General features: G+C 42.3%; 1 long non-coding RNA gene across 1 annotated transcript; it reads left to right on the forward strand.

Moving 5' to 3' along the window:
- Positions 1 to 12,749: 12,749 nt before the first annotated feature.
- Positions 12,750 to 15,059, forward strand: LOC116221600. Its single transcript, XR_004164203.1, has 3 exons — positions 12,750 to 13,202; positions 13,441 to 13,559; positions 14,861 to 15,059. It is a non-coding gene; the product is annotated as an uncharacterized LOC116221600 (long non-coding RNA).
- The last annotated feature ends 845 nt before the right edge of the window (positions 15,060 to 15,904 follow it).

Below are 15,904 nucleotides of genomic sequence, written 5' to 3' on the forward strand. Positions count from 1 at the left end.
ACGATGGGACAGCAGAGACTGAACGCCCTCTCCATGCTTTCCATTGAAAACCCGTTTGTTCATGGACTGGTGGATTTTAACAGCAAAGTCATCGAGAGGTTTGCTCAAGCAAAGAACCACCGCGCCAACTTCCTATTTAGGTGATCTGCATTGGTGAGTCAAACCTTGTTTTTTTTTTGGAGCTGATGGATGTATCAATGCAATCTGCAAGGACATCGTCTTTTTACAAAGTTTTGTTCATTTAGCAGCATGTTTTGTTGCTGTTATTCGTTTAAGTTGTGCCTTTCGCTTCATATTGTATGCCACATGTGTGCCACAAGCTTAATAAATTAGTCAAGTTATTTGAGCTATGTGTCTGTCTAATATTTTTACTTTGTTGCAATCATTTTACTTTAATGCTGTATTATAGGCAACATCTTTGTGTTGCGCTGAGCGCTGAAGCATGTGAAATGTATTTGAAATAGGATTTCTGCTCCCTGCTGGCACTCAAAATGCAGCCCATAACATATCCTACTGGTCTACTGCTTATAATAATCAGCTACCTCTAGTTTTTTTGACGGTGACATGAAGTCATACAAAATTGCCCCACCAGAAATTTCAGGCTAAAATCGCCACTGCTCCAGATCAAGGCAAAATAGACTGCAATATGCAGTGGAAGGATATATCCAAAACATTTAGATCAACAACGAAGGGGACACAACAATAATCGAAGCAAAAGCACACAGGTCTCAATCAAAAAATTAGAAACCCCACGACCTCTTCATTAAATGCCACCAGCACAACCTTGTAGACTAGTCATGTTCTTTCACCGCTGGGTAAGATCTGTATATAATATTTCAAGCTAGCTAATAACCTACAAAGATTATTTATTCTTATTCTTTATTCCATCTCTGGCGAAGTATCTAGCTAGTTAGCTAGGATGGTGTCAATCTACACTACAGTAACGTAGCAGTGTGGAGCAAAATAGCTGCTAGTAACATTATTGTTCAAGGGATGTGTGTGCATGTTGCTGAAAGTATTTCACAGTCACTGTACAGATAACTTGCTTGTAAAACTGATGATCCTGATGTAATGCTATGGCTTTGTATCAGATCGCCAGGTTATTGCTCTCAGGTTGTGCCTTATGCATACCTTGGGATACTTCACAAAATGTTACAAAGATTAAAATTAAAAAAATTCATAATGGCTTTTTGGGACGTTTTGTTTGAAGATGAACAAAACATTTTTCAGTTTCAAGTAATGACTGGGTTATTACTTTCGGTGCGGCTTTAGTATTGCCTATTGTGTTAAAATTGTGTTCAAATAAGGCCCAGTTTATAAGTATGCTCATTCTAGTCGGAATAAACTTCATAATTCTCAAAATTCTGACCCTCTGCTTTTTTATTAACAGCATTTACTTGTACTTTTACTTTCAATACTTAAGTACATTTAATATCAGAAAATTACTTTTGATACTTAAGTACAGTAAAGATCAGATACTTTAAGACTTTTACTCAAGTAGTATTCTAAAAGGTTACTTTTACTTTTACTTGAGTCATTTTCCAGGAAGGTATCTTTACTTTTACTCAAGTATGGCTTTTGGGTACTTTATACACCACTGGTTCTAGGAATGAGCCCACGTTTGATGTCAGCTATAAGTTATTCTGTGAGAGGATCAATCGCCAAAGGCTGCTTGTCAACCAAGAGGTGCAGAGAATGGGCCAGCTGAGGAAGGCCTTCATTGAACTGGTGAAAGCAAATTAAGGTCTTGATGCTTCAAACTACAGGTAACTGCAATGCATTTTTCTCTCAAGTCTTATTATTTGTCATGTGCAAGTCCAGCTTTACACAACATGTGTGTGACAGGCCTGAGAAACTGTTTTTAAGTCTTGCTGTTTGCACAGACATGTACCAGTTGGCAACAAGGAGAAGGTGTGCGTGTGCGTGTGGTGAGGTTTGTGATGTTGTGTGCCTTTCTTGGGCATCTTTGGTGTTAAATGTGCTGTATGGCAGATAGGTTCTAGCCTGTAATGTCTTGTACCACCTCCACCACTCTCTGCTTTTCATGCTACTCCTGTGACTCTTAATTGTCACTGTTTTGTTGTGTTGCAGACAGGATATGTTGAAGAAGAGGCTGACTCGTGATTTCCCCCATCAGTATCAAAAACCTAGAACGGTCATGTATAGAGCTGATGCAGGGTCACAACGCATGCAAATCTTTGGCCCGGATCAGAGGACCCCAACCCAATGGAAAACGTTTCTCTCAGAAGGAACAAATAAGGAAGCACTTGCCGAATTCCTGTATGTTGTATGGAAAAATGCAGACCTTACAATAGTGGGTAAAAACCTCTGCTTGCACATACAAATCAATGTCACTGTGTGACTGTTAAGGAGGGTGTACAGTCTGTTTGTGTTGTTGAAGACCTGAAGTGTGATCATGATCTAATTCTCATGTAAAGTAGTATTTATTGTTACACCATGCTTTTTTATTGCTCTTAGCTTGACTGTTCTCTCCCTTGTACGTCGCTTTGGACAAAAGCGTCTGCTAAATGACTAAATGTAAATGCATGAAGATTGTGACACAAAGGTGTTTTTACATGCACAACATGCTGCACGGGAGCATAAAGCTGACATTATCAAGAGCTCTGACACTGATGTGGCAGTCATTGCTGTAAGTGTGCAGACAGATTTGCCATGCAGTTTATATGTTTTCACAGGGACTGGCAACAGGACACGTATCATTGACATTACCAAGGTGTCATCAGCTCTCGGAACCAGTGTGTGTTCAGCCTTGATCGGAATTCACACATTCTCTGGGTGTGACTCCACAAGTGCCTTTTATGGCAAAGGAAAAAGAAAGACATTTTCTGTTGCATGTGAGAAAGATGAGTACCTAAAGGCCTTTAGGTACTAACTTTAACTTGGAGCAGTCAACATTTGCACTTCTTTGCCAGTATGTATGCCACTTATATGATCAGCCAGCTGCCGATAATGTAAATGAAGCTAGGTACAAGGCTTTCTGTATAGCATCATCAGCCTTGCCAGAATTATGCATTCCCCTACTGCTGATGCCCTCCATCAGCATTGCAAAAGGGCAAACTACTAGGCTGCAATAATGAGGTCCTGTCTCAAACTAAATATGAGTGCTCCATCACCTGCTGGATATGGTTGGCAAATAGAGGATGGGACCTTGCACATCACCTGGATGACCAGAAACCCTGCCCCTGACTGCGGCTGCAAAGGTGCCTGTGAGACAGGCAGATGTTCCTGTTTTTCTGCAGGATTGTGTCGCACAGACTTATGTCGTTGCTCTAATTGTGCCAACACAAAATAAACTGAGGAACTGGAAGATAACTGTCCTGACACTGACAGTGAGGACTGAGTGTCCTTAATCTGTTATTTCTTATTTAGTTTTGTACAGTTTTATATATCATATTTCATATTTTTCATAAAGATTGTTTTTATGGTTCATCAGTGTTGTTTTCATTTGTGAATGAATGAATGAATGAACGAACGAACAAATGGTCATTGGTATAAGTACAATTACTGCCTTTTATTGATACAAGGAAGGAGGTTTATTTGTCACATACATAGAAATACTTACGTAAAACATGTAGTGAAATTTCGTTTGGTGTTAAGCTTTTTCTGTGCGAGTGTGAAGAAAGAAAGATCAAGAAATATTTTTCATAAATAGCAAGAGGGAGTATAAAGTGCAGTGTGTGTACAGTCCATGTGCAAGTGTGAAAAAAAGTGTAATTGCTGTTTATATAGTCATTGTGTGTTCAGGATACGGGATGCTTGAGGAAAGAAGCTCCTTCTCAGTCTCTCTGTTCTGGTCTTGTAGCAGCAGAGACGTTTGCCTGACCTCAGTGTTTAGAAAAGTCCATGGTCAGGATGTTAGGAGTCTTTTACAGTACTTTGGGCCCTGGTACGTAGTCTTCTCTTGTAGGTCTGTAGGGAGAGGTGCTCTGATGATGCGGTACTGCAGTCACAGGCTGTACAGTTCCCATACCAAGTGATGATGCTGTCAGGACACACAGCTGATGGGTGCTGATGCTCTGAACTTCCTCAGCTGACGTAGGAAGTACAGTCTTTGCCTTGATTTCTTCAGTGTGTGCTGGGTGTTCACAGTCCATGTTAGATCGTCAGTAAGGTGTATTCCCAGGTATGTCAAACTTGATCTAAATGACTTAACATAAGCATAACATTATCGTATATTTGCCTCATTGTTCTTCTTGGACGCGGCTATGTATACAGCACTATTTAGTAGTGATGGGCAAATTAAGCTTTGGTGAAGCATTGAACCATTAGGCACATTGTTTCAAAAATCGGTTCATTACTTGAAGCTTCAGTAACAGTGACCTCTCCTGGTGATGTGCCAAGGCTGCAACTAAATTAGCCCAGCTAGACAGTGGCACGAATCTTTAAAACAATGACAATCTAGTGTGCACGAACCAAATCCCCCCCCCCCCCCCCCCCCCCACACACACACACACACTCACACACACACATGCACCCGTATACAAAGATTGTGATATAATTTTTTTTTTTACAAATAAAGATTAATTCTTTTTTGTATATTGTGTTATTGAAGAGAGAGTGCTTGGGGAAAGGATGTGCTGGACAAATATGGCACAAGTTGGGTGTGCTTGTGTAACCATGTTGGATAGGGAACAGTCAAAGATTTTGATTTAAAAACATTATTTGTTCTACACTTTTTGGACTGAGCCTGTTGATATAGTCTACTTTTCCTATAGCCTAAATATTTAACAGCCAGCGCACCTTATCATGAGCGATCAGAATAAAGTGTTCCCACATGTCAGAACGACCTCTCTTCCTAGATGCTTTCATAATGATGATAAATCAATACGAACGTAATGACTGTCACAGAATGAGATAGGCTACTACGAACCAAACGTAATGTTGTGCGCGGAAGTTTTTATGCTTTGAAGGCGCTACAATTCAGACTCAAAACGAGACAACTGACTGTTTCGTGCGTGGCGCTGTGAACCACTCAGCTGGTTCATTCGGAGAAAGAAGCAGTTGCTGTTTCGCACGTAATATGTCACGTGATTTTTCCGTACCAAAGCAACCTTCGAAGCAGTGGTTTTATGGTTGGTGTAGTTTAAGGTATGAAGCACGTTCCGGCGCTTCAGTGTCAGGCTGCCATCACTACTATTTAGAATCCATTTAGCCCACTTTTGAGGATGTTCCCCTCCCTAGTAAGAGAGCAAGTACTGTTCGAAATGTCTTAAACCTTCTCTTCCGCTTTAGTAAGTGTTAGGGATTTATTTCACCCTTATCAGGACTGTATTAACCTCAGAATTAAGACTCACACAACCAAGAATATAATAAATAATTTACTTTTACTCTGGCAAAGAGGAGTGAATGGTGTCAGACCGCTTCTTCAACCCATCACTCCTACGAGAGGAGCGCAGTGGTTTCAGAACGCTGTTCAACCCATCACTGCCTTCTCTGGTAAAAAGTAACAGACTTTATGCAAAGACAATATCACAGAACAAAGACATGACACTCCCATCTTGTACCATCCCGTCCTTGGTTCCAAGAGATAAGAATGTTTACCTTCCCCCAACCCTGACTCTGTCTCTTAATGTTTACACAGGATGGCAGACAGGATTCTGGGATACACTTTAGGATATCTGCACTTTAGCTGAACTTTACTTCTGCCCAGCAACAAGACATTCCACAACCCCCCAATTCCTTCTTATCTTATGTAAACATATACGTGAGGTTTCTGGGTTAACATTCTTGACTCTGCTAATTGTCTTCCAAAGTCCAATCTACATGGAGAACTCAGGGCACACAGCATTTTGGAACAAAACTTAAAACAAAAAGATATTCATGATAAAATATACTAATACTTTCTTTAACAGTAAGATACCTTGAAATACGTCACATAACGGTCATTTTTCAAGAGAGCATCTGAGCTGCCTTGCTCTCTTATGGCGGCAGGTATTACCCATAACTCTCTGCGCCATTCCCTAACCGGAGACAAATTTTAAAAAAGATGGCGGATGAAATCGTCGAAGTTCCACAAAAGTATTCACCGATGTAAGTTTCTTTGCTTTTTTTGGTAATTTTTTTAAAAAGTTACCGAGAAATAAACAGTGTACTATGTACTTATGTCATGATTGATTAACAAAAATAGTCTGTTTCGTTAGCGATGTATCCGTTAGCCAGGTCGCTAACAGTAGCTGCTAGCTAGCAAATAAGCACACACAGCATGATGACACAGCGTCATGTTGCAGTACATCCTATCTTAATAGACTGTTCGAAATCAACGGTTTTTGAGATACCTTCCCCCGAAAGGACCTCTCTCGTCAGACACCTGTCCAACAAGAGATCAAGGATTAGACAGCAATCTAAGAATCCGAACACAACCCTTGAATCTAACCACGGGAGCCGCCATCTTGCCATTCTGTTGACAAAAAGCAGCTACCTCATTGGTGTAGAACGATCACGTGTCGAACCGTGCCATTACTTGCGACCAAGATCCTATTACGCTCTGGAGAAAGTAATTCTGCATAAAACATAGACGCATCAAGAATCGACTGGAAATTCAGCGACAAACTTTTTTTTGGTAGGTTAGCACAACTCGTTCTTTTTTATGAGCTAAAGATTGTGTAGATGCGCGACTGTGGAGCGGGTTGAAACGAAAACAGTGTTCACCTTACGGCCTATAGGGCATTCTTGGGACTCTGTTCTTATTACAGACCTTTTATACATCAGTTTGCCAAGATTTCACAGCCTCTACATGCCCTTACTCAGAAAGGGAAAACTTTTTCATGGACTGATGTGGAACAAGCAGCATTTGACACTCTTCGACCATGCCCTCACACATACTCCCATTCTGGCATATCCAGATTTCTCTAAAGAATTCTTGCTTTTTACTGATGCCTCTAACACCTCTATTGGATGTGTGCTCTCACAGTTAAATGATAGCAGCAGGGAACATGTCATTGCCTATGGTAGCCATACCCTCACATCAACTGAGAGACGGTGGTCTACGTTTGATCGGGAACTGTGGGCCATTGTGTGGTCCATACGCCATTTCCGCCAGTACCTCACGGGTCATCCATTCCGAATCATTACAGACCACAAACCTCTCCTAGGATTGAGAAAGATGGCCTTGGATGGTGATCCGACTGGGCGCAGAGCGAGATGGGCACTGGAAATCGACCCATATAACTGGACAATTGAACACAAACAAGGTCTTAAAAACTGCAATGCTGACTCCCTATCACGGCGTCCATGTAGGACCGAAGACAGTATGCCTATAAGGGAGACCGTATCTGTGAACTCTGTGTCGGTTCAAACACAGAGTGTCAGTTCTACGACTGCGTCACCAGAACGTACTGCATTGACTTTGTCAGTACAGCCTGTCGCGGCTGACCCTGTGCCCAGTGACCCACTCTGTTATGACATAGACAGAAACACCCTTCAGGATGCCCAAAAGAAAGATCCTATCCTAAAAACCGTCAGTGAATGGGTCTTGAATGACACTAGACCACCCTTTTCACATCTGAAGGGCGAGCGGTCTGAGCTGCGCCACTACTGGAGAGAGTTTCCCAGACTTGTCATTGTGGATTCCATCTTGTGTCGTAGGGTCCGGCCCCCACCAGGTGACCCTGTATGTCAAGTGGTGGTCCCAAATAGGTTGCAGAAGGAAGTTTTTAAGATGTTACATGGACATTCACTATCGGGACATTTTGGCAGCAAAATTCAGTGACTCTGTGTTATTGGCCCCATATGAGCACGGACATCAACCAGTGGTGTCCCCAGTGTACTGCTTGTGAGGCACGCAGGCCACCGATTCCACACCAGCAGGCCCCAATGCAAAACATAGTGACAAGTAGGCCTTTTGAGAAAATTGCTGCTGACTTCACTGAACTGCCACTCAGTCATAAAGGTAACCGTTACATACGAGTTGTGATGGATTACTTTACAAAATATATGGATTTATATGCACTACGTAACCAAACAGCAACAACGGTCGCAAAATGTTTGTTTGAGGACTACATCAGTAGACATGGGGTACCACGCAGTCTGCACACAGATCAAGGCCGCCAGTTTGATTCGGATTTGGTCAAAGAGTTATGCAGACACCTTGGAATTCACAAGACACGGACAACCGCCTATCATCCTATGTCAGATGGTATGGTAGAGCGAGCCAACCGCTCTATTAAAGATCAGTTAGCCAAGTTCCTCTACACCAAAGGGGGTGAATGGGATGATCATCTACACCAGGTTGAGTTTGCATATAATACAAGTGTGCATTCATCAACTAATCATACACCTTTCTTTCTGACTCATGGTAGAGAAGCTCGTTTGCCGGCAGACATCATCCTTGGGGACTTGCCAATGGCTACAAATGCTACACCTGGAACCCCTGGTGAATATGCCACGGCTGTGAGACACAGACTTTATTCTGCATTTAACATGGTAGCAGACAACATAGCTATGGCAGGTGCTAAACAGAAGCATTGCTATGACCGCCACATGAGGCACAATGCTTATGAAGCAGGTGACCTTGTGTGGGTCAATCTTCCTGCACTTGCCAGACAAAAGTTATCTCCCAGGTGGACTGGACCTTTCAAAGTACTGCAACGCCTTGACTCATCCTCAGGGGAAATTGGAGGGGATTACAACCTACAAGACCAACTGGACCCGAGGGCAAAGCCTAAGGTGGTTCACTATAATCGCCTAAAGCCCTACCGTTCACCATGGACTTGTAACTTGGCCCCCACTACTCCTGAACACATCCAGGCTGAGCCCAATCAGGGTGTTGGCTCCCAGCTCACGGCCCTCTCAGCTTCACGGCCTTATGTCTATCGGAGCTGTGAGCTTGGGGCAAATGAGCCTGCATCTCCAACAATGGACAATGCCCCAGATCCTGTGGCAAACACACCTGCCATTGAAGCACACACCCCTCAGGAACGGAGAACCAGATTAGGTTGCATCGTGCGCCCTCCCCAACGTTTTAGATGACACTTTAAGAATTTCACAACTGTTTTGTATGTTCACATATAGTATAGGCCTACAACATGTATTTTGTTCAGTTATACAGTTGAGTTTTGCCTAATTACCTGATTAGTTTTATTTCAGAGCTTTATACAGTACCTGTCTTAAAGTGAACTTTCTGGATAAAGTGGAAATACCAGTAGATTGGGATGTTATAGGTACACTGCGGTAGGGCCCAGCATGGATAGCGACAATATATGGCAGAACACAGTATAATTGCATTTTGTGAGATGTTTTTGTGTGTGTGTATGTGTTTTTTTCCCCACAGGCTCCATTTGTTACTCTTATGTCAGTAATGTTAATAATTGATGTGCAGCAGCTAAAACGAGGACGTTTTATTTTCTGAAGGGGGAAGTAGTGTAAGAACTGTAATACCCATAATGCTTTGCGGGTTATTGGATACTAGAAAGCAAGGAAAAGGAGTTATTCGTTGTGGCTGGAGTTTGAGTAAAGTCTTCTCAGTTCGAACTCGTGTGTCCGTGATTCTTTATACGTCTACTACACCAAGAACCTATTCCCGGAGAGATCAAGGTTTACACAAACACCAAACGGATCACTTCATGGGCTATGGAGTTTTCAAGGACTGGTTACTGGAGAAGGGTACAAGTACAATACAAAGACTTTAAATCAAACTTTGCGGTCATTTTATGCAACGGTGCAGAATTCCTCGGATCATAGTTATTCCGTTGCTAGTTATAATGCCCTTGGAGCTGGTATCAACCTGACCGCATAGCTACATTTTCCCAATTGGACTACATCCTCTCCACACGTGCGGTTAACATAATTTCTAGGAAGATTTCTGATATGCTTGGGTAGCTCTACCAAAAATGGTCAACTACATTCATCAGTCAGACAGATTAAATAAGTAGGGCAGTCGCCATTTGGTTATCTCGAGATAATAAATAATGGGAGTAAAAAAAAGACACATACAGACTTCCGGATCATTTAGACCAGCGCACAGTTCGTCCTTTATGGGACAATTGCCTATATGCCACGGTGAGCTGACGTACTTCCGCTTAAAATCTCAGCCACCACGTTCACTTCCGCTGCTATGGCATCCATCGTCCATATTGATTGTCCAAAACTAGTCAAGTGAAGAGAATCGACGAAAAAGTTCAAATGTCAGCGAACATATGGTACAACTGCTGAACACAGCTGGGTGCCTTTATGCCAGAATTCAACGTACAACGGTGTGCTTCGTGTTTTTTTTTTTTTTTTTTTTAACCTTTCCTGTGGACGAGGAGCTTTCCTATGGGTAGTCGCCATGCTTCCTCGGACAAAGATATCCGTTTCTTCACCGGGTAAGGCAACTTCAGCCTTTTTACTAAAGGTAAAAAGTGCCAAGGAAATGTCTCTAATGTTACCTAGATTGTAGAGGACAGGGTACGTGGCTACGTGTAGACTAAAATTAAGAGTGTTGGGTAAGCTACTTGGAAAATGTAGTGAGCTAAGCTACCAGTAAATGTAGCAAGCTAAGATACACAAACACAACAAAAGTAGCTCGCTACATGAGAAGCTACAGGTTGAATCGACATCACATGGTGTCAGTCAACATGCCAAGATACTTGTTTTATTTTCAAAAATCATGCCAGGTAAATTCTTCTGTGGTTAATATCAGGATAAGGTCTACTGGTACCTGCTATGTTAGTGAAATTCATAACAAAAGATAGTCGGGAATGCATCACATTTGTTTACAACTTAATAAAGTTGAATAACTTTAAAATGGGAATATCTACAAGATGCACACCTCTATTCTGTTTCCCTAGGTTTGCATCACATGACCTGCTCATCCGTCCAGTCAGTCGGATCATCACATCATGAGGCTCAGTGAGGATTTGGATACCCCAGGAGCAGATCCAGGAATATTTTCAGATGAGCTATGTGCCCTGATGTGGTAGACTTCACGGAACTTGGTTGAGGTGATGCAGGACCACCAAAGCTGGTGCCACTCTGCACATGAACTCTGTTCTTTTGTAGCTTCTTCAATTTTGTGGGCTGTCTCCAGAGGTGTTTTAAGGGATGCCATGTGATGGTGTTGTTGTAGTGTGTAGATGAAAGAACAGGTAGAGGGCCCAAACCTGTAATCACAGAGTGGCAGCTGTGGGGGTGATGGGGCATCTGAGTGTAGGCAGGTTTCTGGGCACTGCCTTGGTTGGCATTTGGTAAGACAGCACGCTGCCCTCTTTAACAGGCTGAACACAGAGTCTACCAGCGGCACGTCACGGGAGATGGCCATAGTTGTGATCATGGGCACCAGATAACCCCAACATTGAGACAAGAGGGTTCAGGCAGAGGTGATTGTGACTCCTCTATACAGGTTACTCCTGTGATTTAAATAATAATAAAACTCTTATAAAACCAGAGAGACTTATTGTTTGTTTTTTATTTATTTATGTTAATTGCGATTACACAAAATGTACAAACATGCTTTGGCAACGTTGTGTTGTATGCAGTCATGCCAATAAAGTCATTTTAATTTAATTGAAATGTATAATGACGTGGTGATCTTAACTGTGATAAATGATAGGCTTAGATGATACACAAACAAGACCATGCAACATTGTAAGAAGTCTTGTGCATTTATTAGAAATCACAAAGAAATGAGGACATTGTTTGACAGATGAATAAAGACAAGAATAATGACACTGGATGTCACTTCCACCAGCTCCAGAGGTGATCCTTGAGCTGGTTCACTACCCCTATGGCAACTATGTTTGCCTGCTAGTTTAACCAACTTTGACACTGGTTTTGACAAAATGGGCAAAAACTTGAGGTGGCAACAACTGGCTTATTGTTAATACAACAATCATCCCAACTTTAGAAATTCAGGTCAGCCCCAAATTGAATTGCAAAGATGAACAGACCCACCACCTAGTAAGCACAAACACGTCAATACTACTTAAATACAATACTTGAGTTTTCTCAGGAACCTAAACTTAACCTGTGTGATGACTTTCCCTTACACTGTGAGGAGGTTGACTTTTCCTCATTGATCTGTAGCACTGACACCTAATTGTTAGCCCTGTCAGACCCTGGTCTGAAACTGTGATTAACATTAAAATTAGGGTTAAATACATTATATCAATAAGACACAGGACAAAATACAACAGTAATAAGGATGATTAGTACAACTGATGTCAATGACGATGTCAATGAACGTTAACGTTAATGTCGTTAGCTACTCGCTAACATGTACGCTAGGCTAACATAAAACACTTAATTTTAACCTTACCGTCATAATTATGGACATAATTTGAAACGTACAGGTTGAATACTTTCTCCTTTCTTGCGGTGGCTGTGGTTGAATTAGCCTAGATAATTCTGCTCACGTCTGTCACTGATATTGTCGGGAGATCAGGTAAAAGATGCAGCCATTGTGGTCGTTGCATTGCTAGACAGGAAGTGAACGTGGTGGCTGAGGCCGTGGAGCGGAAGTATGTGGCATATAGCCAATTACAACTAGGGCCGTTCATGTCATTTGATGACATGTCGTTTAGCGCCTGAGATTATCCAGTGAAACTGATTGAATAGTTGATGTGAACGAGTTGTCATTGGGCTGGCGTCTAATTTTACATGTTCAGCTGTTAACTCAATGAAATGTTTTAGTATTTAAGTAAGACCAGCTGCGTCGTCTGCTAAACTGAGAAGGTGTTAAGCGATATCGTTGGTCTGGCATCAATTTATGTTAATTGGGAACAACACGCTTTGTATATATACCCAACTAAAAGAGTCGCGAAACATACGTTGGTGTAGCTCCCTGTTTATGAACGAAATGACCAAAATGAGGCTTAAACCAAACAGGGATGTTTTACTTTTGTGTCTGGGTTTTCTTTGTTTTAGCCAAATATGCTGTGTAAGCCTTGGAATAATGCGAAGACAAGAGAGACACGGAGAGGAAAAAACAGATGATGTTAGAGTGGGGACCATTATGTTCGGCAGAGGAGATATTCCTGGCCCAGTGAAAAGTGAAGGAACTCGACACATTGGCGAGGACACTGCAGGGGATGGCTATAACATTCAAGCCGACACTGGTGGGTTGGTGGATGGACAAGATGTCATTGATGACTCCAGTTCTTCTAAGGCAGCCTGGGCTAGTATGCGACCAACTGTGTTATGTACTAAGGACCTCATGAAGTTCTCGGCACAAGGCCCAGGATCCTCTTCACTTCAGCTAGACAGAGGTAAATGGCTTATATTGGGTAGTTCTTAAATCTTGGGCTTCAGCCGACTGCTTGTTTTGGGGACTGAAATATTTTCAGCAACTCACCTTGCTGTTATCGGCTACTCACTGGCTACACTAATATAAAGGCTTGCCAGATTCGGCAGACTCTAACCTTTTCTGTTCCTTTCTTGTTTGTGGGGTTGGGTCATTGTAAACTATTGGCATGAACCTCAATACTTGGTGTCCTTTTTATTCAGCAGGAGGAAAACCCATTTCGCTAAACCAGCTGCCGCAGGACTGTGGTTACTCTGTGTACAGGACTGAACTGGGCCTTCTGTTTCTCATTGCCTATGATGGTTGTGATGTTATAAATCAGGTAGGCTTTGTCATCTATAGACTAGAAAGTGACAAGTACAAATGGTGTAGGAGTAAATGCGCTCATGGCACCCAGAAGGCATTTCCATTTTTATCAGCTATGGAATTTTTGTATTTCTTTTTTGCTTCCACGTAGGCTATTTGTTGGATCTGCTGCTGACCATTGGGTTGCCCTAAATATTGAATCATGAAATATAGGAACATGCTAAAATGTAGCTCTTAAATAAATTACCAAACCCCCACAACATGCAAGCCACTTGAAATGAAAACCAAAGCCCTAAACATCGTCTTCCAGGCTATATAGGAGTTTTCATTAGTCAATTAAAGGTGATTCATTTGGTTTGGCTACTCTAAAATGTGCTGAGTCACTTTGAGACACTGTTGGTCCTCTGTTAATTTCTATTTACATTCTGTGGCCATAAGTGAAGTAAAGACTGTCCATTAACTTGAGAATGTAGCAGTAAACAAAATTGGGCGGTGTTTTTTTTAAAGCATTTGGTATGGGACAGCAAAAAAAGGCAAACTTGACAATAATTCATGCAATAGCCTGTACTGAGTTAACTCAGAGGAGAGGCTAATGTTTGAACAGAAGCAGGAGGGTTTGGTGCTAGGCTAGCCTTTAACACCGTTTTTTGCATGTATGAGGTGGGTGTTGTCTTGGAATAAGCCACAATCATTAACTTAACTGCTGGCTGCTTGGCTATTTGCCCTATTCTGGACCTGTGACACGAGTTGTATTACATTATAAGTTCTTTTGCTTGCTAGGATCTACCTAAACCAGGATGTGTTTACTGTTGAGTGCATTGTGTAAACTTTTTTTTTTCCTGTTGTCTGGTTAATGTTGTCCTCTGTTCTCCTACTTTTTTTTTAATCGAGCCATTTTGTAAATTTATTGCAGTAGCCTATATCTACTTGGCTAATTTGATGGATCAGGCACAATTAAACAAACCATAGGGGTTGACGCACCGTACTACAGTATTTGGTGTGTGTTGCTCATTATATTGGGTTTAATGGTGAACGTAGTGGCGGGTTCAGTGGCTGATCTCTCGCGCTCCTATAGAATTATCCCCCCCCCCCCCCCCCCCCCCCCATCAAATTTGGTACCTTACACACAGCCTGTAGTGTGCATGTACATGCATACTGGGTGTACATGGCTTCCAAACCAGAATTGGTCCTGGATATGGTGCCAAAAAGACCCTGAAGTAAATCTTTAGCATTTAGCTCATGTAGGTCAGTGTGTAGCTGTTTAAAAACTGGGCATGACTGCATTTTCTTATTGGTATTTATTTATTTTCCCTCCAGGGTAGCAACCATTTGCTCCAGATGTTATGGCAAAGCAATCCAGTAACCCTTTGTTGCCCCATGTCAACCCAAGCCTCACAATCTCCTATGGATCCACCACTTCAGCCTACTCCTGCTCCAACAGAAGCAACTTCATCCACTGCCTCTAAGCTTCCTCCACAAAATCAGCAGCAGCAACAGTTGATGCAGCAGCAACAGTTGAAGCAGTCTTACTTCATGCACCCAGGATACTCTAACCCTTTCATGCCAGTGAAGGATCCCTCCCAAACTACTGAAGCTCCAACTACTGAAGCTCCAACTACTGCAGCTCCAACTACTACAGAAGCAACTTCATCCACTGCCTCTAATCTTCCTCCACAAAATCAGCAGCAGCAACAGTTGATGAAGCAGCAACAGTTGATGCAGTCTTACTTCATGCACCCAGGATACTCTAACCCTTTCATGCCAGTGAAGGATCCCTCCCAAACTACAGAAGCAGCTTCATCCACTACCTCTATGCTTCCTCCACAAAATAAGCAACAGTTGATGCAGCAGCAACAGTTGAAGCAGTCTTACTTCATGCACCCAGGATACTCTAACCCTTTCATGCCAGTGAAGGATCCCTCCCAAACTACTGCAGCTCCAACTACTACAGAAGCAACTTCATCCACTGCCTCTAAGCTTCCTCCAGTGAAGGATCCCTCCCAAACTACTGCAGCTCCAACTACTGCAGAAGCAACTTCATCCACTGCCTCTAAGCTTCCTCCACAAAATCAGCAGCAGCAACAGTTGATGAAGCATCAACAGTTGATGCAGTCTTACTTCATGCACCCAGGATACTCTAACCCTTTCATGCCAGTGAAGGATCCCTCCCAAACTACAGAAGCAACTTCATCCACTGCCTCTATGCTTACTCCACAAAATCAGCAACAGTTGATGCAGCAGCAACAGTTGAAGCAGTCTTACTTCATGCACCCAGGATACTCTAACCCTTTCATGCCAGTGAAGGATCCCTCCCAAACTACTGAAGCTCCAACTACTAAAGAAGCAACTTCATCCACTGCC

The sequence above is a fragment of the Clupea harengus genome, chromosome 8 (genome assembly GCF_900700415.2).
Source record: "Clupea harengus chromosome 8, Ch_v2.0.2, whole genome shotgun sequence".
Classification (NCBI taxonomy): domain Eukaryota; kingdom Metazoa; phylum Chordata; class Actinopteri; order Clupeiformes; family Clupeidae; genus Clupea; species Clupea harengus.